This window comes from Haemaphysalis longicornis, unplaced genomic scaffold (assembly GCF_048455015.1).
Source record: "Haemaphysalis longicornis isolate Haplotype H1 unplaced genomic scaffold, Haemaphysalis longicornis Haplotype H1 scaffold_13, whole genome shotgun sequence".
NCBI classification, from domain to species: domain Eukaryota; kingdom Metazoa; phylum Arthropoda; class Arachnida; order Ixodida; family Ixodidae; genus Haemaphysalis; species Haemaphysalis longicornis.
Genome location: NW_027526233.1, coordinates 36,500,262 through 36,524,748, shown reverse-complemented (window position 1 = coordinate 36,524,748; position 24,487 = coordinate 36,500,262).

Here is a 24,487-nt window from a genome sequence, read left to right as displayed (position 1 = left end):
AAAAAGCCCTGCATGATCGCCACAAACATCGACGTCATCAACAGGATTGTCAACGGAGCGGCGGGAAGTCTCAAGCTTTGTGAGCGACGAGTGGTGGGCTTGGCGTGGCGGCGCCTGGTTTCGATCCTACGACTCTGGCCGCAACGGGAAGTACGTGGCGCTCTTCCTACTGCACTACAAATTGAGACGGAGAATGGGTACAAATTCGCCTTATGACCTTCACTCATTCGGCTGGTGCGCGCCCTCAAGAAGACCTGTAACAGCTTGTCGAGTGCCATTGACGCGGCAGCGCCCGGTTTCAATCCCAGGACTCTCTGTCCGCCACGGGAGGTACGTGTCGTGCTTCCCACTGTGCTACAAACCGAGACGCCAGCATGGCTGCGAATGCGCCCTATGTCCTTTCCTTATTCAGATGGTGCGCGCCGTCAAGAAGACCTATTACGACGTGTCGAGTGTTTGTATAATGTGTACCCAATTGTTTCACGGTTTTACTGCTAAGCATTTTAGCTTCGCCCCTCTCATCATCATTCACTTCATGGAAATGGCGGGATTTTTTTGATAATGTAACGTTCCGTAGCTATTCCATTAAAATACTAAGGTGTCCTTCAGTTCTATACCACTTCGTGTGTTTACCTCGAGACGCCCCTTCTCTACGTGTGTGCTGTGCCATTATAAATGTGGCATTCTACGTGCCCTTCTGCAAACGCATTGTGTAAAGGTGTCTGCTTATAAATAGCGTTTTGGCGTTTCTAAACCGACAATAGAAGGGCGCAGAAATCTTTTTATCTTTTAAGGGAGGGGCTCCCTTCCCCTGCACTATAGTTCTGAATTTTTATACCCTTTTGTTTTCAATTTCGCTGAGCGGGGCGCCACGCTGACCTTTCCTCTCTCCCTGTGACGAAATATTTTGCCCGAAATATTAGTTGGTTAGTTAAAGTGCGTAGGTTGGAGGAGCCTGTTTGTAATGGTTACCTGTTCTAGAAGCAGTGTCCGGGGTTGGTCTTAGAAGTTTTCTGCTGGCAGAAGTCCGGCCGACAATCGTGTGCGTATTCGCGGTGTGTGTTCCACGAAATTAAAAAATGTGTTTAAATGGTGACATAGTGTAGAAGTCGGCTTCATACGCTCGGAAACGAGTTTCGATTGCGTTCATGGGAAGCGTATGTTCTATACGAGGCACTTAAACTGTCTGTGTGCAAACCCACGTTGCAAGGGTGATTTTACTGATTTGTGCTGTGGCGTCATATCGTCCTGAGTGAGGCATACGCGAAATGGAAATATTTAATCATGTTCACCCGCATGAACATGCGAACTCTTGAAATGGTTAAGAGTTACGCCTCAGAACATAGTGGAACTTTAAAGCAATGTCGGCGCACGCGTTTATCTGAGCAATGCGAAATAAAAATATAGCTGCGGTCAAGCGAACTCGCTAAAGTTATGGAGAGCTATATAATCAGGATTACGGTGACACATATGTACGTGCTCGATCACTGCAAAAATTAAAAAAGGTAACTGTGGGAACACCAAGGCTCTCACTGCGTATGCATATTCTTTATTTGGGTATCTCCATTCACGCTGCCCTAACTATTCCGCTGTTCCCGTTTACTCACCGGTCCTTCCTGCGTGCTGTTGCAGTTTCTGCAAGGTTCATGTGTGTCTAAATGACGGCACGTTAAGGTCATGTTAACCTAAACACTATATTTTTCGCCACTCTAACTGTAACGAACATGTTTTGTTATGCTTTATTCCCAGAGTGTACCTCAACAAAGCCTATTTTTTGACCGGTGAAACCAAACATTCAGGAAGCGAGGAAGTCTTACAAATGACAGAGGATGTTGGTAAGCATCTATGATTACCGATTAAAGCTGACGTTATTTGGAGTTCATCATTCTAAAGGATATAGGGAACCTGATTCTCGATAAGCAGACCATCGTTTAAAATAGTAGAGTGAATGGCTCTGTAGGAGCAAATAATGTTTCATGCGTCTCGAAGAAAAAATGTTTGCGTTGGAGATTAGCTACAATGTATGGTTGGAAGTATATAGCAAGACGTACTGAATTGATGTAATTGAAAAGTAGTTGTGCTTTGCTACAGCGGAATCCGATGAAATAGCAATATTATGATGTGCACTAACAAATAAAAAGGCAACTAAAAATGTCCCTTACTTTTAATAAGGCCCACAGCTTACAAATACATAAAAATGGATAATTGTATCGCGACACTAAATGAAAACTATGTGTACACATAAAAAGTTCATGGTGAATTTTGTTCTTCGGTGTGTATTCATGCTAAAAAAATGAAGGGGCAATATTTGCACGTTATATTTTCTTGAATATTTGAGAAAGGTATAGTTTTTTTAATGTATCATGCAGAATGCGTTCGGACTCTGTTCAGGTCCCCCCTTTTCTTTAAAAACGGCTCAAATCCATAGTGTGAAGGGTGTTGGAAAGGAAAGCTTTAGAACACACCCGAAACAATTGCCCCTGTGACGTCACTTGAATTCACACACGTGGTTCTACAAAGAGTGAAATGAGATATTCTGCCAGCTGTTGGCTGTAATTGGCGGGGGTGGCTTGCCGAACGCAGCAGCAGTGTCGGCCACGGCCGGGACGCAACGGCGGACGCCGCCGCTGTATCCCCGCCGTGAGTATCGAGAAAGAAAACGGAGAGGAGCGTGTTTCGAAGAATAAGACAGCGGAACCTGGTCATCCTGATGTGCTTGTTGGGGATAAACTACCGCCCCACACAAGCGAAACCTTTGAGGAGCTCTCCATCTCCACTAAAATGTGTTTTTGGGTGAGTTGGCTCATTGTTGCGGAAATAAAGTGTCCCGCGGCAAAGGGAAGAACCACGGAGAGCAAGGACAGCAGAACAGAACGGACGAAGGCTAAATCGCCACTGTGTTTAATTTAAACAACGGCTTGGTATATTTCGGCCTAATCGCACACGCGCACAAAAACAAGACAGGCTCGAGGTAGCCACAATGTTTTATCCATGTCCTCATAAAAAACATCAAAATACGTTAGAAAAATGTACACTATTGGCGAAGCAATGGTGCAGCTTGCACCTGTGGTGCAAGGCCCTGTCTGAGACGTTGCTGTTGCACCCAGTACGGATTTCCTAACGTGCTGATGAACATTTCCTATGAATTGCTGCTCGGACAGTTTTGTTGGAAGGCGTTTACATCTGTAGGAAAATGGACCGAGTAAGGACGTGCTAGAATATGCGGACCGCTCGAAAGCCAACGCTGCGAATTACCCAAAGGAAATAATCCTGAGCTTCCCGAATGCGATTGTAGCTAAACCAAGTCGACGCCGGTTTCATAGCTTGAGGCATCCAGGTACAATTTCCTCCAAGCGGCAAGTTTTTTTCGTTCGATTTGGAAGATTTCTTTTCGCGTTGGAGAACGCGCGGCCGGGTTACACAGCTCCGCTGCTAAGAGCTTCCGAAATTCTAAACTTCTTTTCTCAATTTCTGTTTTCTGCAATTCGAGTACACAGTGGCTTTCTTTGAAGTGGCACAGCAAGTGTGATCTGGTGCCGTTGTAAAGCAAAACAGTGAATCTGTAATTCCACGGCAATTTTTATTTTATTGAAGCCGGTGTAATCGGCGCTGCACCGCTGCTCCTCCTTCACACCGCTAAACCCCGTTTTCCAACCCTTATTATCCTCACCACTAAGTATTGCTCGTCTACATTTTGTGCAATAGGCTGACAACGGTGGTAGCGCCGTTATCAGATCATTGCGGAAAAATAACAAAAGCAACAATGGGCGTTTAAACACTCGAAAGCCTCCGCTGGCAAACATATAGCCGCTGCCACGGCCGCCTCAAGTTTCACCTCGTCTAGAAGCTGCGAATTCCTCCAGGTTGAACAGCTTTTTTCGGTGGAAACGCTGGCATGAACCCACAATAGTTCAGCCGCAAAGCTTCGCGAACATTTTCGCCGGTGTATTTCACGCAACGTAGCGCGTCTTTCTGTTTGTCGGTTAATGAGTGTATGGGATGGAGGTGAAACGAGGACTTTCAGGCAAAGTTGGGCTTCATTCCGCTTATAATAATATGCCCTTTGTGCTGTAGGGAAAATGAAACCTGAAAGCCTGACGGCTGAAAGCAGAGCAGCCTGTTGGCTGTCTTCCATGGTCGAGCTGTTTTGATTTGGGTTGGCGTCTTACACAGGCTAAGATGCAGACGACGTGATTGGAAACGTGCAACCCCGTGTTTCTCCGATAGAATAAAGGCTGACGCCTTCAAGGTTTAGAGTATACATGGGACGAAAGAATTTTGTTTGGTTGGAGGAAGAGCAGCGGAAGTTGAAGAATCGTCGGCCGAAAAGCTTCCCGATAGGGTGCGCAAAAAACCCGATGCTGCTGCCGTCATCTTTGCTACCTCCCGTTCGATCTGGTCTTGTAGCAGCAAACTCTTCCCGCGTGAACAGTAAAGTCCCCGCTTTGGATGCCGACGTAAGGCAATTCTAATTTGTTGAGGTTGAATGGCTCTTTGAGGGAAATTGTGGACGCTTTCGGTCTGGTTCCTGGTTTATTCGCGCTTGGGTGGTCATTACAAGGTGGGAGTGTGCACGCGCAGCTATAACTTCCATTCGCTTAGGTATACCACGTATATTGTTCTCGTGGGAGGTTTCAATGTGGACGTTAAAACTCCTGATGAATGACCTTGGTTGGTACGTTACGAAACGTGTAAGACGCCTAAGACGCGGGACGGAAATACAGAACTTCAAGTTAGTCGGCTAGGGTAAAGGTCGGGCCCTTTTGGCTAGGAACTAGGCTGAGTCGCACATTACCACAAAGCTGTTTCATTTTCAGCACCCCGGGTGCTCCGATAAGATTTTAAGGTAATTATTATTTACCATATGAAACGTCAATAATTTTATATGAAAACGTTTTCTTCGCGTAGTGGGTCTTTCAGACATCCACCAGTTTGGTCGCTATAAACTTGGCTGTAATCAAACGATATCTTTTAAACAAAACGTTCAACACAGTTTACGAAAACTTTTGCTTTTAATACGTTTCTTTTTTGGATCTGTCCGCGCGCCTAATATGCCAAGTTTAAACTTGGCCCAAAACATTACCGAGAACTTATATCCTTTTGCGAACATCTTTAGACTGTTTTCGACTTCGTCAGCATAGCGTATATTTTCAGGGATTGTATTTTGTTCAATAGCTCTGCGTTAGCCGTTTGCAACGAAGTTTTAGTTGTTTGAAGCAAAGTTCGGCCACAAAACGGAGCATCGAGCGCGGAAAGCAGGCGGTAATAGAATGGTCCCCTTATTGGCGAAACCTTGTCTCTACTGCATTCTCTCATATTTTTAGAACGCAGATTGAAGGCACAAAGTCGCCATACGTCGCATAACTTTCTTCAAATGAGGAGAATCGCAGAGCAGCAGTCCATTTCCAGGGAAATATTACACACAAACCTGCTGAATTAGGCGAAGGATGAAATCTAACAACTGTCATCATCATCATATCATCACCAAGCTATCTACGCCCACTGAAGGGCAAAGGCCTCTCCCATTATTCCCCAATTACCTCTGTGCTGTGCCAACTGTGACCAATTTATCCCCGCAAACTTCTTGATCTCATCTGCCCATCTAACTTTCTGCCGCCCCCTGCAGCGTTTGCCTTCTCAAGGGGTCCACTCTGTTACCCTTAATGACCAGCGGTTATCTTGCCTTCGCAATACATGCTCTGCCCACGTCCATTTCTTCTTCTTAATTTCTACTAATATGTCTTTAACACGAGTTTTCTCCCTGACCCACTCCGCTCTCTTCTTCTCCCTTCACGTTACACCTATCATTTTCCGCTCCATCACCCGCTGAGTCGTCTCAATTTAAGTTGAACCCTCTGAGTGAGCCTCCACGTTTCTGCCCCGTTGGTGAGTACCGGTAAGATTCAGCTGTCATACACTTTCTTCTTCAGCGACAATGGTAGGCTGCTATTTATTATCTGAGAATGCCTGCCATATGCACCCCACACCACTCCTAGCCTTCTTATTATTTTTGCCTAATGGTAGGGATCTGGGGTCACAACTTGGACCAAGTAAATATATTCGCTTACCACTTCCACTGCCTCGCCACCTATCTCAAATAGCTGTGCGGTCCCGAGGTTATTGATCATTACTTTAGTTTTCTTCATATTAATTTTCCGGCCCACGGTTCTACTCTGTTCGGCCAGTGCGGAACTGTACATTACTAAACTGTAATATACAGTTAACTGTAAACTGTTAACCGTTAACTGTACTGTACTAAAAACTGTACACAACTGCCAACAGAGAGCTCCAGATTAACATCCAAGATAAAAGGGCTTGCAATTTACGTTGAGGTGTTACGGTGGGTTTCTTCAACCTGTATCTAAACAAAGAGAAAACCTGCTACATGCCTTAATATCTTGACAATGCTGTTCAAGTTAATTGCACGACTCGAACTGATCAAAAAATGTTCCACAGTGCTGAAGCTACACACCAGACGAGGATATTGCAATTCTCTGACTAAAACATTCGCCGTCAAACGGTGATGGAGGCGAAAATATAGCCCGCCCGCGTGTCAATGTTTCGGCGCACCTTAAACATCACAGGTTCTCAAAAGTAGCTCGGAGCACTTCGCTGAGGCGTACCTCATAGCCCAACGTGTTCCTTCGGAGTGTTATGATGCGCAATAGTTCTCCTGAACCATGAAGAACGATTCGCTTATCTAGAATTCGATAGAAAAAAGCTGCTAGCAGAAATGCCTTCAGAACTTAAAGACTCCAACACTATTTCCATCACTGCATTTTACAACAGCGGTCACTGGTTCCCTGTGCATAACGCAATAGTGAAATCTAACACATCCGTCCAGAACGCGTTGCCTGCGTCTGTGTTCCCACACTGCATTGGTTAGAATGGTAAAATTCTAGGTGTCAATGGTGTCATCTATACACAGGCCGCTAGGTGGATTCCGAATGGAGCGACTAAAGAGAGTTTGCAAGACTCTTGTCCTTGAATGGTTCGCCAACCCTCATTTCTCATTTCAACCTTACAAGGCCTTGGTGTTGTGAATATAAACTAAAGCGTTGAGTGTTCTTCGTGGGTGCTTCCCTGCCCAAAACCTCACATATTCAAAGCTTTCCAAATATATGGGAAAGCCTAAACCAACTGTTGGATGTCTTTCATGCCATCTAATATGTTTTACATAGGCAAAATCAAGGTATGAAAGCGAATATACAAATACAAAGGGCATAAAAAACTACGCCTTGTCGGCAGGACCGCGACACACTGGAGCACAAGGCAAACACACTTGCAAAACAGTTGAACACATATCAAGTTGCTCAACCTACACAAACACAGTTTATATAAAATGTCCGCTAAGCGCAAGCTCATACCAAACAGCGAGCCATAAAAGGTGTATTACAGCTTTAAGTGAGCATGGCAACATTATAAATCACCACCTCGCACAGACCAAAGCCCTTACAAAATGAGTCCACAGCTCAAGTCTAACACTACTGACACTTTCCGCTTTCTCGTTCAAAAAATTTCGCGTGTCAGGTGCTTCCCACCAGCATGGAGAGACTCGATTGTAGTAGGAATTCTAAAGGTAGAAAAAGTATCCTCTCCTTCTAGTCATCCCCATTGCCCTTTAGAGCAGCAAAGCAAGCTGCTAGAAATGGTGAATATTAGAAAACATGTATTTCTAGGAACATCACAGCATCCACGATAGGTGCCACGCAGGATTTAGTTCGGGCACGTGCCAATTGACCAGTTGGTGGCCTTAAAGTCGTACGTAAAAGATGCCTTTGGTCACAGCCATCACTGAAAGTTTATATGCTCGATTCAGAAATAGAGTACGACACTGCTTGTTGTTATGGCATCCTGCGGCACCATAATTCCGTTAGAATATAAGAGAATATGCTGAACACACTAGGAAGGTACCTGTCTGGGCGTGTTTTCAGAATAAGAGGAGTAACCGCATTTTCAGGAACACGCAGACAATAACACGTTGTTACCAGAAGTGGGGTGCTTAGTTGTCCACTTTTTCTAATAAAGATGAACGCTGTTTGAAAGGCACTGCGGTTAGAAATTTTTAATTTTGTGTGTGTAAATTAATTTCAAATCAGCTTGAAATCATATAATCTGTCCATATGTTATTGGCAGCTCCAACTGGGTGTGAATAACTTTGCCAAGTGGGCTGTTGATAATTGCTTTAAGGTGAATCCTGAAAACTGTACCTTTGTTTTGTTCTACGTACAACGTTGTATAAAGCCTTATCCAGATAATATTCTCAGCGGTGGGGCCGTGGCCGTCCGAAAGGAACTCTGTTTTGTTGTCTGCTAGGCGACAAACTAATGTTTATTCCACACATTAAGTAAAAGAAGAATAAATGCACCGAGAAAAGCTACGGAAAGTGTTCACCCAAGAGTTATTTGGAGGCCATAAAACTTGCTTTCTGGATCTCTCAATAGTTGCTGAGGCTGCGCCTGGACTACTTTGGTTTCGTTTGTGAATCCGCCACTAGAACAGCGCTGCAATGTTAGATGCAGTTATGCCGATAGGCTACGGCTAGCATTCGGATCCTTTTGGGTGAGCCCCATCCAAAACGAAATGGTTGAGCGTGACCAGTGCAGGTGAGAGCACCAGCGTTCATATACAGCAGAAATATATGCTCGCAAGGCTGGATCATTGATCAATCATCCAAGTAATTCCATGAGCACGGGCATGACCAACACTAATCTCTTATTTACCCGTCCCTCCATCTCCCCGTCACTACCCCTTGCGAATGGGCGTACAGGCACCGAAACTCGGGTTCTCATTGAACGAGTTATACAAACATTTTCAAACCGACCTTGTTTGTTTCTTTTGATATGTGTTCCTGGTGCTCTCATAGGTACTGATAAATATATCTGCAAAAGGAAAACGCCGAGATAACTTATTTTACAGCAGTTCCTACACTTACTGCACATGTACACTTACACCACCTTCTGCATCTACCCCTCAAACTTTGCATCTCCGTACTCATGGCCGCAACTTCACCAGTACAAGGACACTAAACGCAAACCGAGGCTCGCCGAGTAGTACCCGAGCCGAGGCGTACCGCATCCTAACTACAGAAGGGCACATCACAGAAACGAACATGCAACAGCATATTATCTTCACTGGTCTCTTACTGTCATGATGAAATTACTCTGCGGCAAACACAATAAAAACCATGTTTTTATCTGACTCACTAAAAAGGTATTGTGGATTTATGCCTTAACCTTCATCATCGTGATCAGCCTATGTACACGCACTGCAGGAAAGTGATCTCTCCTGTAAATCTCCAATTATTCCGGTCCTGTGCTAACTGCGACCAATGTATCCCCACAAACATCTTGATCTCTTCGGCCCATCCAACTGTGCCGCCGTCTGCACGCTTGTCTTCCCTTGTGTGCCATTCTATTACCTTTAATTACCAACGGCCATCTTGCTTTTGCATTACATGCTTCGCCCACACCAATTTCTTTAAATTTCTACTAATATATCCTCAACACGCGTTTTTTCTGTAACCAACTCCGCCCTGCTCTTGTCGCTTATTGTTACACCTAACATGTTGAGTTCCATTGCTCTCTGATCCATCTTCATTTTCAGTTGAACCGTTTCGGCAAGACCCGAATTTTCTGCACCATAGGTGGGATTCGGAAAGGTGCGCTGTCATACACTTTCTTCTTCAGTGACAACGGTACGCTTTGATTCAGTATTTGGGATTGCCTGCCGAATGCACTTAACACCCGTTGTTGTCCCTTTAATTGTATCTGTTTGATGATTGGAATCCGGGGTCACTACTTGGCATAAGTAGATATATTCGCTTACTACTTCCACTGCACTGCCACCTATCTCATCCCGCTGAGCTCTCACGAGGTTATTAAGCATTACTTTTTTTTTCAAAATAACTTGAGGACCACCTTTCCACTCTGCTCGCGCTTTGGGATAATCATTTATTGGAATTTGTCCCCCTACTTACTTATCAAGGCAACATCATCAGAAAGTCTGAGGGTATAGAGGTATACTTCCTTAACCCTGACGCCCACCTGCTCAATCTAATGTTCTGAATAACTCTTTTAAACATGCATTGATTAGTATTTTACAGATTGTGTATCCTTGTCTGACGCCCTTTTTTATGGGCACATTACTACTCTCCTTATAGCAGTTGATCCGAGCAGTTGACCCGTTGCAAGTATCCTCTAGTATTGTTACGTAATGCTCGTCTACCCCCTGATTCCGCAATGGCTGCATGACGGCTAAGATTTCGACGGAGTGAAATACTTTCTTGTAATCTATAAAGGTTACATATAGAGGTTGAGTATACTCCGCCCATTTATCTATGACCTGATTATTCGTGTTCTCTACCCCATCGTTAAATAGCCGTTACCGCGCTTTGCTTGTTCATTAGGGTGACTGAAATCTAAGGTGTGAGAAATTGTGTTAGTGATTACCTTCGTAATCGCCTCGTAGACGAGTGACAGTAAGCAGATCTATCTGTTTTGTTCAAGTTCTGCATGCACCTTACTTTGGAATTGGTGATACGTACACGTTCTTCCAAGATTCCGGGTCTCTCCCGGTCATCATCCATTGGGTATGCAGGTTTCCCAGTTTTTTTGTGCAATTTTCCTGCCATGCTTCATTAGGTCTTCTGTTGTCTGATCCTCACCAGGTTCTTTGCCCCTTGCCTTTCCTTCAAAGCCTTGTATACTTCTTCGGTCGTTAGTGGTGGGATGTCTATCTCCTCTGAATTACTTCCTCGTTCGGCGTTATCCTGGATGCCCCGGCTACTGTAGAGATCTCTTTGTAACGCCTCTGCTACTATGACTATTTGATCCATATTTCTGATGACATTTAGTTGCTTGTCTTTACGTGTGTACATTTGATTTTTTACAAGCCTAGACGCCGCTTCACTGCCTTCAGGCTGCCTCCGAACTCTACGGCATGCTCAATCCTCTCCATATTTTACTTTCGTATGTCAGCTGTCACATTTATCGATTAACTTCGAAAGCTCTCCCGGCACGGGGCTACTTGAGCAATCTTGGTGACGGCACTGGTCATACCATGGACCCTGAGCCCCCATACTCTTGCTGTAATCGACCGTGGCTACGAGTTGTAAGGTGGAGGGCAGAAACCACTAATGGTGACCGTGCGAGACCAGGAAAAGCTCCGGCGGATGGGCTCTCTGTGTGTTTACCCGGCAGGGAGCTCCGGGACCTCTTCAGCTATAAGGGTAAGGCTAATGGAGGAAGTTCCCTGTCGACTGCTTTCATACTATGCCGTATGGTAGTTTAAAAACCTACCCCAAAACGTTATCGGTCCATGAAAAGGAGCAGCACCAAAGTATCTTTTCCCCCAGTGCCATCGGTAACATTTCCTGAACCGGATCATTTTTTTCTATTTTTTGCGATGGAATCCCTTAATCCAAACTACCCTCTTGAATCTCAGGCACTCTTCTTGATTGCAAAATGTCTTGAAGCCATATTAGGAAAATCGTATAAGTGCGAAAAACAAAGGTCTGGTCAACTGTTCATCGAAATAAATGACAAGCAAAAGTCCACAAAGCTTCTAGCTGAGACTAGACTGGCTGATCTAGACATCAAGATCACACACCACCGGAGCATTAACAGCTCGCAGGGTGCGATATCCGAGACAGATCTTTTGACCGAAACTGATGCGTATCTCTTTGCGGGCTTGAAGGATCAGGGCGTCACGGCCGTGAGACGTATCACTATCCGCAGAGTCGACAAGGAGATTCCCACCAATCCCATCATCTTGACTTTTTACCGCGCCGTTCTCCCACAACATGTAAAAGCCGGTTTGATGCGGTGCTCAATACCTCCGTACATCCCTAACCGGCGGCGTTGCTTTAAGTGCCAGCGGTTCGGGCACGGTACAAAGTCTTGCCGTGGGCGAACGACCTATGCAAAATGCGCGGCGCATCATCCTCCGAACGACAACTGTCCATGCGACACCCTCTCTCGCGTGAACTGCGGGGGCCGCATTCGGCATACCCCCACTGCGAAAAAGTTCAAATAAAAAAGATAATCATCATCAAGGTAACCGAGAACATCACCTTCTCAGAGGCAAGAAAGAGGTTCCCCTCTTCCCGTCTGGGGAGGTACGCCGACGCTGCTTGCCGGGGGCGGAGCGGCGCCTCATTTCCACATGGGCCCAGTTCAGCGAATCTGACCTTGACCCGCCCCCCCCCCACCCCCCGTGGGTTGCTTCAGCAGCCAGACCCTTCACCATGCCGCTTGCTGAGACAGCAGCGGTTGTGGTGTCAAACGCCTCCGTCGGGACTGGTGCCGCTCCCGCCGCTGCCTCCGCGTCCTCCAGTGTGTTGGAGGGTACCGTGGGGATGGACATTGGAGGCCCCGCATCGGCTCCCACCGCCACCGTACCGCCCGTGCCACTTCTGGCGCCCCCCATGCCTGCGGCGGTGGCGGCTCAAACGAAGGACTCCCGAAGGGGGGAGTAGTCCGGGTAGCCCTGTTCCACAGGCACCCACAGGACATCGGACGACGAGATGGTCGTCGCGCCGTTCTTGCCTGCAACTCACCGCAAGGAGCGGCCTCCGACGTCCAAGCCAAAAGTAAGGCCCTAAAAGCCCAATCCCAGAGTAACAGCCCGGACACACATGAACACACACACACACACACTAAAGTAATTCGTAAATCTAAATAATGGGAACAAAAACACCATCCAATGCAACTGCAGAGGCCTACTAAAATCTTCACGATGTGTATGAGATGCTGCATGGCAGTCAGCCAAGCATTATGTGTCTCCAAGAAACTCACCTCAATTCCAAACAGACAAATTCCTAAATAGATACATGGTATTCAGAAAGGACAGGGTCGGCTGCAACCAATCTTCTGGCGGCGTGGCCATTGTCGCCCAGAAATTATTAGAATGCCACCCTCTCTCTTTAAATACTGTCTTTGAAGCTGTACCTATCCATACTGTAACATTTGGTAGGTTGATAACGGTATGCTCCATATACACCTGCCCTCATTGTGCACTTCAGAGCTAATATACTGAGGCACTGGTTGACCAGCTACCCGAGCCATACATCCTCACAGGCTATCTTAATGTACACAACTCTGTTGGGGCTCCTCCAGAACGGATGCCCGAGGTCGCCTGAAAGAGAAGTTTCTTACATCCTCTGTAGCATTCCCTTTCAACAAAAAAAACAGCCTACATACTTACGATACATACTCATATCTTGACTTGGCTATTGGCTCCGCAGTTCTCTTTCCATATCTTCAGTGGGGCGTTAGTGACCATATGTTAGGGACCATTTCCCCAATTCATTAACATATATAGGTGCAGGCCCAAGCAGTCATTCTTCTATTAAAAGGTTTAATGAATCATAAGCACACTGGAGCACATTCACACCAACATCCAAACAACACCACACATCTATAAAACACCTACACGTGGAGGAAGCCGCCCAACTCTTCACGGCGCACATCCTCGAAGCTTGCCAAAAGTCCATTCTCAAGGCCTCTAGTGGTTCCTGCAACACAAGGAGGCCTTGGTGGAACAAGGACTCTAGGTGGGCGCGAAAGGCCCAGAAGAAGGCGTGGGGTGTCCTTCGCCGGTCCCCACGTGGGATAACCTCATCTCGTTTAAACGGGCAAAGGCCTTTGGAAAGCGTGTGCACCGTGAGACAAAAAGGGATAGTTGGGATGCTTTCTTTACCTCCATTAACTCATACACAGTCACTTAGAAGGTATGGACAAGAATACGTAAACATAAAGGACAACATACACATAACCTGCCCTGGTCAGTACGACAGGGGACTCACTCGAAGACCAGGGTAACACAGTTGCACGACACTTCCAACACGTTTCCAGCTATGCACACTACACATACACTTTCTCGAGACATACAACCGCTTGTGAAAAGAAGTCCCTACATGACAATAACAAGTCAGAATCTGGTTACAGTTCTGAACTTACACTCTATGAGTTGAGGACTGCCCTGAGCACCTGTAAACCTTCAGTTCCAGGCGCAGATAAGATTACAGATACAATGATAAAAGACCTACACCCAAACACTCTTGAAATACTCCTACACCCATACAATAAACTATGGCTTTCGGGGCAAATTCCAAGACCTCTCAGGGAGGCCATAGTAGTGGCTCTCCTGAACGAAGGAAAGGACCCTTCCTCTCCTGCTAGTTATCGTCCAATTGCCCTGACAGGCTGCCTGTGCAAGCTCCTCGAGAAGATGATAAACAGGAGGCTCGGGTACTTTCTTGAGTACAATGGTGTTCTCGAGAGCTGCCAGGCAGGCTTCAGGGCGGGGTGATCTACAAATGACCAACTAGTAACGCTACAATAATACATTAAAGATGCTTACCCACATAAGCAGTTCTGTATGGCAGTATTCTTCGATGTTGAAAAGGCGTATAATACTGCCTGGCCGTATGGTATACTCGGCGATTTGAAGTCCTTTGGCATATCGGGTAACATGATGAACAGGCTTGCCAGTTACTTGTCTGAGAGAACGTTTCGCGTGCGAGTTGGAACAGCACTCTCAAGGGTTCATGTGAAGGAAAATGGCGTGTCACAAGGTGGAGTTTTGAGCTGCACCCTTTTTATTGTTAAAATGAATTCTCTTAGGAAGGCACTGCCCCTATCTATTTCCTGTTCCACCTTTGTAGACGACCTTTACCCTCTTTGAAATTGTGTAACTTGTCTTCCTGTGAGCGCCAAGTCCAGGTTACTGTTAACAAGCTAGCCGGCTGGGCAGATAGCAATGGTTTTATATTTATTTCCACGAAAGTGCACTTGTGTTTTGTTTTCCAAGAGGCGTGGCATTCGGGCGGATCCACAGATTGAACTCCACGGAGTCTCAATTCCTGTCATAAAGAAACACAAGTTTTTAGGTATAATCTGACAAAAACTCACATTCATGCATACATAAAACAACTAAAACCTAAATGCTTAAGAACAATGACTATCCTTAGGGTTTTTGCACATTTCTTTTGGCGCGGACAAAAAACATTTTTTTACGTGTGTTTACCTGCCTAATAGGTTCACGATTGGACTATGGTAGCGTTGTCTTTGGGTCAGCCACTAAAACATCCCTCAGAATGCTGGACCCTCTGCTCCATCTATAGCTCCGCTTGTCGTGTGTTGCCTTCCGGACTAGTTCATTTGAAAGCCTGTATGTAGAGTGCAACAAATGAAGCCTAGAACGTCAGCGAGCTTACACGAACTGGCTTTACGCTTTAAAATCTCGTCGCTGCTTCACCATCGTGTTATATCAGTTTTTTATGATACATTTATATCTCAACTCCTTTCTATTTGTCCATCAATCTCTGCTCCCTTCCCTTTTCGAGTAAGAAAAGAAGCGTCACTACTTGATGTCATGTTTTCACACACTATGAAAACTTCCGCAATTGTATTTCTAGTCCCGTTGCAGCTTTTCCCGATATTATGTGATGTATTTTTCACAAGTGTCGAGAAAAACAGAGTGCCTAGAAACGCGAGCATGCAGCAATTGTTGTCCATGCTGCGCCAATATAAGTGTGCAGAATTTTACACGGACGCTTCAAAAACTGCCACAACTGTTTCCTGTGCTGCGCATGGTGGCACCTTTAATGTCTGTCAAAATATGAATAGAACCACACGTATCTTTAGGGCAGAAACCTATGCCATACTTCTTGTAGCTAATCATATTGTTACGGAGAGGAATACGTGAAAATTAAGGTGTATTTCAAACAGAGAGAAGCGAGCACCGCGTTGGACCTAGCCCGAACCTTTTCTTCCTCCCAGCTGAGCCCTAGCACATGTCCGCCATGCTTGGGGCTAAGTACTAACATTTCGTTTTGGCTACTGACACATTGTAACATAACCCCCGCGGCAAAAAGCGCCGTCTCGGTGCTTCCTAGGCTGATGTTGTGTGAGGGCGGTGGTACGGCGTGAGGCGGGAAACGTGGACAATGTCTGCTTTGCCGGTGCCAATGTGGTAAGTTGGCGAAAGGGTGGCTTGGGCGATTTCGTAGGTGACTGGGGTAACTTGACGGACCACATGGTAGGGTCCCGTGTAAGGGAACAGCAGTTTTTCAGAGAGCCCCACGCGGCGGGACGGCGACCGCAGAAGAAAAAGAGACCCAGGTGAGAACTGGAGGTCTCGGTGGCGGGAATCGTAAAGCGCCTGTTGTGAAAACTGCGATGAGCAGAGGCGAGAGCGGGCAACTTGTCGAGCATGGTCGTCACGGTCAACTGCCGCTCGGGCATATTCCGAAGTTGGAACTGAAGGCGACAAGAGAGTGTCCAGTGGCAAAACAGGCTCGCGACCGTAGAGCCGGTAAAAGGGAGGATATCCGACGGTGTCATGACGGGACGAATTGTACGAAAATCTAACGTACGGTAACGCCACGTCCCAATCACGATGGTCGTCTGAGACATACATTGAGAGCATGTCGGTAAGTGTTCTGTTTAGTCTCTCAGTGAGACCATTCGTCTGAGGGAGGTAAGAAGTCGCGATCTTGTGTTGCGTTGAGGAAGCACGAAGAATATCGGCTACAACACCAGACAAGAAATAGCGGCCGCGATCAGTAAGGAGCTGACGAGGAGCGCCATGAAAGGATGACGTCTTGGAGAAGAAAATCGGCAACGTCAGAGGCGCAGCTGGTGGGGAGAGCACGTGTAATTGCGTAACGTGTGGCGTAATCAGTGGCGACCGCGATCCACTTGTTGCCCAAACTGGATACCGGGAAAGGACCAAGAAGATCGACGCCTACACGAAAAAAATGGTTCCGTGGGTATGTCCACCGGTTGTAGAAGGCCTGCTGGGGATGTCGTAGGTTTTTTACGGAGTTGGCAGCGGTCGCAAGAGGCCACATAACACCGTACAGAGCGATAAAGGCCTGGCCAGAAGTAGCCACGACGGAAACGGTTGTAGGTGCAGTGAACTCCGAGGTGGCCTGCAGTGGGTACGTCGTGGAGTTGCTGGAGAACGTCCGAGCGCAGACGCTCAGGAAGGACCGGAAGCAACTCTGGACCCTCGGGGCGGATGTTGTAGGGATAGAGGACCCCATTGCGAAACTTAAAGAGGCGCAGTGAAGGGTCATGGAAGCCAGAGTTGAGACGGTTAATAATTGCGCTGAGAGATGGATCGCGGCGTGGGTCGTCCCCAAGGCATAACAAATCCGTTATTGCGAGCACACTACTTCAGTTTCTCGAAACAGCAAGGTCGGGGTTGTCAACCGGGTAACAGGACAGGCAATCGGCGTCTTGATGCAAGGGGCCGGACTTATAAACTATGGTGTACGAATACTCCTGCAGCCGCAGCGCCCAGCAACCTAAGCGTCCTGTAGGGTCTTTCAGAGAAGAAAGCCAACAGAGTGCGTGGTGATCGGTTATCACCGAAAAGGGGCGTCCATACAGATACGGGCGGAATTTTGCTACAGCCCACATCAGTTCCAAGCACTTCCTCTCCGTGATTGAGTAGTTCTGTTCAGCGGACGTCAGGAGGCGGCTGGCGTAAGCAATAACACAGTCTCTACCGTTCTGTTGCTTAGTGAGGATAGCGCCAATGCCATGTCCGCTAGCGTCAGTCCGGACTTCGGTAACTGCAGTGGGATCGAAGTGAGCCAGGATAGGTGAAGTTGGGAGAGCGGATATCAATTTAGCAAGCGCTTCTGCTTGAGATGCACCCCAATGGAACTCAGCGTCCTTTTTAAGAACGTCTGTCAGAGGGCGCGCAATGTCAGCAAACCCCGTATAAAACGCTGGAAGTACGAGCATAAGCCAATAAAACTGCGGACGTCCTTGGATGAGCGAGGCTCGGGGAATTGCTTGACTGCGCGTACTTTGTCATGGTCGGGTTGAACCATGTTATTGCCAACAAGATGGCCAAGGATGGTTATCTGGCGGTGGCCAAAGCGGCATTTTGTTTAGTTCAGCTGGAGGCCCGCACGTCGAAATATTATGAGGATGTCTGAAAGGTGCTGAAGATGTGTTTCAAAAGAGGGATGAAAACACTATCACATCGTCCAGGTAGCATGAGCATGTTGACCGTTTCAAACCGCGAAGAAGAGAGTCCATCATTCGCTCGAACGTTGCGGGTGCATTGCATAGTCCGAACGGCATTACTTTGAACTGGTAAAGGCCGTCTGGTGTGACGAAAGCGGTCTTCTCGTGGCCCAACTCATCAACAGCTATCTCCCAGTACCCAGATCGAAGGTCACTAGAAGAGAAATATTTAACACCGTGTAAAGAGTCGAGAGCATCGTCAATCCTGGGTAGGGGGTAGACGTCTTTTTTTGTAATATGACTAAGGTGTCAGTAATCAACGCAAAATCGCCAAGTGCCGTCGTTCTTTTTTACCAGCACCACTAGTGAGGCCAAGGGGCTACACGAAGGCTCGATAATATCCTTAGAGAGCATCTTGTCAACTTCGGCTTGGATGACGTCTCGTTCAGCCCGAGATACCCGATACAGGCGCCTGTGGATGGGGATGGCGTCACCGGTGCCGTTTCGGTGAGTCACGAGGCTAGTTCGACCCAGCACTGGATTGTCCAAGTCAAAGATGTCACCATACGAAGCCAAGAGCTCACGCAGAAGGTGTACCTGATCTGAGAAAACATCAGGGCTAATCATAGCGTCGAATTGAGTGGTGGGCGGAGCTGTAGCGGACGAAGTAGTGGGATATGCGGTTTACGGTAAAAGCAGAAATATGGAAATCGGAGACCGGACAAACAGTAGCGACAGTCCTTCCTTGCGGAAGAACCTGGGTGTGGAGTGCGAAGTTCAGGAAAGCAAGGAGACGTGGCTCTGCTGTATGGAGACAATAGTATGGGGAAGGGCGGCGTTTCGGGAGAGTAGAACGTCAAGGACGGGCGCAACAACGTAGTCTCTACTTCGGGAACGGGCATGCTTGAAGAAAGAGGGTGTGGGGCGTGTCGTCGGAGGAAAGTTGGAGCTCAAGTCGAAGGAGACCTGTCGAACAGTCGATTACGGCGGAATAGTCTGAGAGGAAATCACGGACGAGAATGACGGCATGAGGGCATTTGTCCACAACAAAGAACATAACAGTGAGGCGGTGGCCAGCTATGCTCACTCGGGCGGTGCACTTACCCGCGACAGCCGAAGTTCCTCCGTCAGCAACGCGAATGTGCGAAAGGGCAGGGGTGAGTATTTTGCGTCGGCGAGAGCGCAGCTGTGCACTCATGACGGAGATGTGGGCACCAGTGTCGATTAGGGCATTAACAGGGACGCCATCAATTTCAACTGCTAGCAAATTGTCTTCAGTCGGCAACGTCAAGAGAGGGTTTGCGGGGTCGGTCGTAGATGCAGCGTCACCTCCGGGAGCTGCATCACCTAGTTTCCTGGAGATAAACAGCGAGAGTGGTGCGGCAAAAGTCGACGACGAGGTTCCGGAGAGTGAGACGGGCGACGGTGTTGGGAGGTTGTACTCTCCGGTGGAGCATCTGCTGGTAATTGGGTCTCAAGGTGGGGCTCCGAGCGATAGTAGGTTGGGCGGTGTCCACCGTTGTGGCAGGAGTCGTCCCAAAAGGTACTCCTGGAGGACCAGTGGTTCCGACAGTAGCGCGCGACGTGCCCAACACGCCTGCACGTGAAACAAATCGTCCTATCATCCGGAGTTCTCCATTCAGCGGGGTTTCTATAGCACGTAGGGCCGTACACATTGCGTGCCTGGGTGGGGCATAACAGCGGCGGAGAGCAGGAGTTTCGCCGAATACTGGCTGGAAGCCTATATTGGTAATTTTGTCACGAACGACAGCTTGAATGAGCGAAATGGCTGGAACAGGGCCGGTGACGGCATGGAGCATAGCTTCGGCAGGAGCTGTCGCTTCAAGTTCTCGGCGTACTATCTTTTGGACGGTGTGCTCTAGGGTGTCGCGGTAAGAAGGCGCGGGCGAAAACGACTGAGGGGCTGGTGCGTCGCAAGAAGAAGTAGCACCGGTGTTGGGCAGCCGTTGGAACTGCTGCGTGATGCGCCGGCTCTTCGCATGCTCGAAGCGCCGGCATTCTTTCATGATAGCATCGACTGTCGTACAGTCCTTGCATATTAGCAAGTGAAAGGCGTCGTCAGCTATTCCTTTGAGCACATGCCCTACCTTGTCCTGCTCGTTCATGCTCGCATCGACCTTACGGCAGAGAGCCAGAACGTCGTGGATGTAGGCGACGTACCGCTCGGTCGACGTTTGGGCACGGGAGGCGAGTTCACTTTTTGCGCGTAACTGGAGGGCGGCAGGGTTGCCGAACTCTTCCAAAAGCTTGGCTTTACAATCGTCCCAGCTGGTGAGCGTGGATTCATTCGTCTCATTCCAAGTGAGGGCCGCACCTCTGAAGCAGCAAGGGAGGTTGGCGAGCATGATAGTGCGGTCCCAACAGTTGTGTGTGCTGATCCGCTCGTAGTGCTTGATCCAATCTTCGACGTCAACGTTGTCAGTGCCGGTGAAGAAACCAGGCTCGCGGGGCTGAGTAACCACGACCAGCAGAGTCGCCGACTCGCTGGGCGGAGCCATGGTGGCAGGGTGAATATGACGCCCGCTGCGGAGTAACGTGATGAATGCTCACGAAGACTCGAGGATTTGAGTGCCAAGACGAGAGGTAAGGGATGTCGGGCAAGCTCCACCGACATGCTACGGAGAGGAATACGTGAAAATGAAGGTGTATTTCACACACAGAGAAGCGAGCACCGCGTTGGACTTAGCCCGAACCTCTTCTTCCTCCCAGCTGAGCCCTAGCACTATGTCCGCAATGCTTAGAGCTATGTACTAACATTCCGGTTTGGCTACTGACACACTGTAACAATATTTTTCTAAATCGAATTCCCAAATTCGTGATTTATACTGATTCTTTAAGTGTTGTGCGTACATTATCCTCACACAAGTCTAAAAACTATGAGGTCAATGCTCTCAATAGTACTATTATATGCGTTAAACCTTGAAGTGACCCGCCGCGGTGGCTCAGTGGCTAAGGCGTTGCGCTGCTGAGCACGAGGTCGCGGGTTCGATTCCCGGCCGCGGCGGCCGCTTTTCTGATGGAGGCGAAAAGCAAAAACGCCCGTGTGTACGAGATTTCGGCGCACGATAAAGATCCCCAGGTGGTCAAAATTAATCCGGAGCCCTCCACTACGGCGCGCCTTATCGCCTGCGTTGCGTCGGCGCGTTAAACCCTACAATCATCATCAAACCTTGAAGTGACGGTTTTTTGTGTGCCAGTGCACTATGGGATTCAAGGGAATGAGACCGCAGACCGAATGGCTGCCGCTGCTGCACATACAACTAGAGTTGACAAAACAACAACGCCCTACACCGACCTCAAATCACACATCAGACAACACCTTCGCACAACATGGCAAGCACACTGGAATCAACAGACAGACAACAAACTACAAGTTGTAAATCCACTATTGGGAGCATACACCACTGACACATATAACAGACACATCGAAGTTACCTCGGCTCGATTACGGATAGGTCACACGCATGCAACACATTCGTAAGTGCTATCCTGATCTCCATGACCCCTGTGTAGCAGGTGTGGAGACGGCCTATCCGCGATCCATATGCTACTTCAATGCAAAGCGCTCCACACAACACTACACAAACACTTCCCACAAGTATACAGACAACACATCCTGTTTCCCCATCATAATTTTTAGGAGACGAGCCCATGTTTTCTATCAAGCGTGTTTTTAAGTTTCTTACTGATGTCACTTTTTGACATCTCAACTCTTTCTTTTCATCATGACAACCTGGCCCTTTACACCAGTCATCTTCATTAGCTTGTGTTTTACTTCGTTTATCTTTACTTAAAGTTTCTTTTACTTTCAAACCACTAAAATAAACAAACCATATTTTCGCGCTCTTTGGTCTCAATCGGCCTTGCGCTATAAAAATTGAAACTTCATCATCATTGAACGCTCCGCTAGCTCGATTGGATTTTGTGATAAATTGCCGTTTCCTAATCTTCTGTCTGCTGGGAACGTTTCCCAGCATTCTGTGCCTTCGACGTCAACTGCCCACTGCGTGATGACGCGTGTGAGGTTGTTGCTGGCGTCCTGTGCTTTATGCTCTGCTTTCACGGTAAGAGCCTAATATCGGTTCTGCAGCGCGATCCTGAATTCATCAACTCTCCGTCCTACTGTTAGCGCCTTGATCGGCTTCTTGCGTACTACCTTGTTGCGGGTTCTTCTCAAATCTACCCGAATTTGTGATCTTACATTATGGTGGTCCCAGCGGCTCACCCTTACTTTAACCTCCACATCCTCCAAGACGCCAGAGGTATCGCATTTTATGAGGTCTATCTCATTTTTATGCACCCCATTCGGACTCCTCCACGTCTACTTCGGGATGATGATGCGTAGAATATTTCGTTCAGTGAACTCTACTATAGTTCTTCAACCCAATTTCTGGACATTTCTACAACCCAGATCATACCTCCCAACTCCCTTGTCTCCACCCAGCTTCTTGCATACTTTAGCATTGTAGTCTGTCATGACTACGGTATACCGTGTTTTCACTTTTTCTATTGCAAATTCCACATCTTCAAAGAAGCGTTCAACTGGCAAGCCGTCGTGGCTAGCTCTATGCCCGTAGATCCTATACCGCCTTGAATTTGTACGGCTTATAATGCTATGGTATTGCTCTATGTTGCCAAATATGCTTTTATTGGCTAGACATCACACTCCTGGTTCTCTTCTGTCCACTTCACAACGGGAACAGAGGACGTGTCGCTTATCCGCTCTGTAGAGGCTTCACCTGCCTTCGTAACCTTGCTAAATCCTATTACATCATATTTATTCCCTCTAATATACGAGCAGTTCCTCGAGACACGACTCGCTAGATTAAGTTCGCGTTTTGAACATTGTCAGGTTTCAAATTTGAATGGCCCTCGGTTGCGTGACAGGTATGACATCCGCCGTTTTCAGTTGCTTCGCAGTCACTGGAAACTAGGGGCGTAAGGGTAATTGGCGTATTCATTGGAGGTTGTTGCGATTACTGCACCAGGGTGGGCAATCCTGCAATTATGAGGGAGTGCGTTATCGGCAATGGTCGCCGATATCAGGCCGCACCCCAAGCGACCTTCTGCAATTCCATCACAACTCCTTTTTTTTTACACAGGTAATTGCGTGGCACCACTATTTGAACCACGGTCCTTCTGCACTCGACACGAATGCTCTACATCTACGATACCGCTACACGCCCCTTAGGCCCTAAATATGACGACAATAGTGTGCTGTGTGCCGGAGCCCAGCACCATTCGGGTAACCAAATCAGCGATCAGTATGATGCTCCGGGTGCTCTTCGCAATGGTGTCGATGAACCTGTGCTGCCGAATTCAGTCAATACACTGACTGTAGGATGCATGCTCTGCAAACCATGGCAGCAAAAATGGAAAAAAGAAATGAAGTAACACAGTATTAAAAAACTTTTATTGTGTGATATTAAAAAACTTTTATTGTGGAAAAAGCATAGGTTCACACAAGTGTTCATAAGACAGTGCGAATAGGCCTCACTAGAGCCACTAAATGAGCTACGCTTCAGAGTAACGAAACTGACACACGGCGGCAGCCATTTTGGTATGTGACACTTGTGTGACCAGCTGTATATGCGCCAAACTGCGGCTGACATTGAAGGGAGAATTGTTCCGGGCATGGCTTGGCAGCCACGACAGCGGTGTTTACTTTTGGAAGATTTAGAGACAGCGCGCCGGGGCGATTGGGTCAGGCTCGGTTACGCTAGCGTAGTTCATTTCGTGGTGTAGATTACCCCAGAGCCACTAATTAGGCTACGGCTTTGAAGTGGCTATACGTTACACTAGGCCAAGGTCATTTTTTCCCAACGCGAAGCGATGCAATTCTTATCCACCATTTCCGCCTGCTGAAACAGCCGCGTACAGAGGAGCACGGCATCGCTGCTATGTCTTGGCGCTTGAGTATTCCCTCTCAACGTGTCCTACAGCCGCACTGCGGTCCGAAAATAACAACTTATCGAAGAACGTGCGCGCGTCTACACAGAGACACCAAAATGTCAGCGCCCATGGGTCTTCCGGGGAAAACCAATGTTACATGTCGCGGCTCAACCCAGAACCGCTGTGGGCGGCGTAAAACAATGACAGAAAATAGTGCCGATACTCTGAATCCTGATCTTTTGGTTGAAGGCCAGATTTCTGCCACACACGCATATATTTTGGATGGCACAACCGAACCAGCTTGTGGCAAGTGTATCGAACGACTGTGACAGGCGTATGGAACGCGTTAAGGGCGCATCATGTACTGACATCAAAAACGACACTTTTCCATAAGTTACACCTTCAGGATTCTAGTACACTGTTCGCGATTCTTCTCAGATGAGCAAAGTCCCACAAACAAACGCTCCTAATTTATCTTGCTGATATATTGTAAAACGCATCTCATTCGGGGGTGACCTGAAATCCTCTGAGAATTGAGGGGTGTTATTACGATTTTCTTTTGCGCACAGTGAGAACCGCTAGCA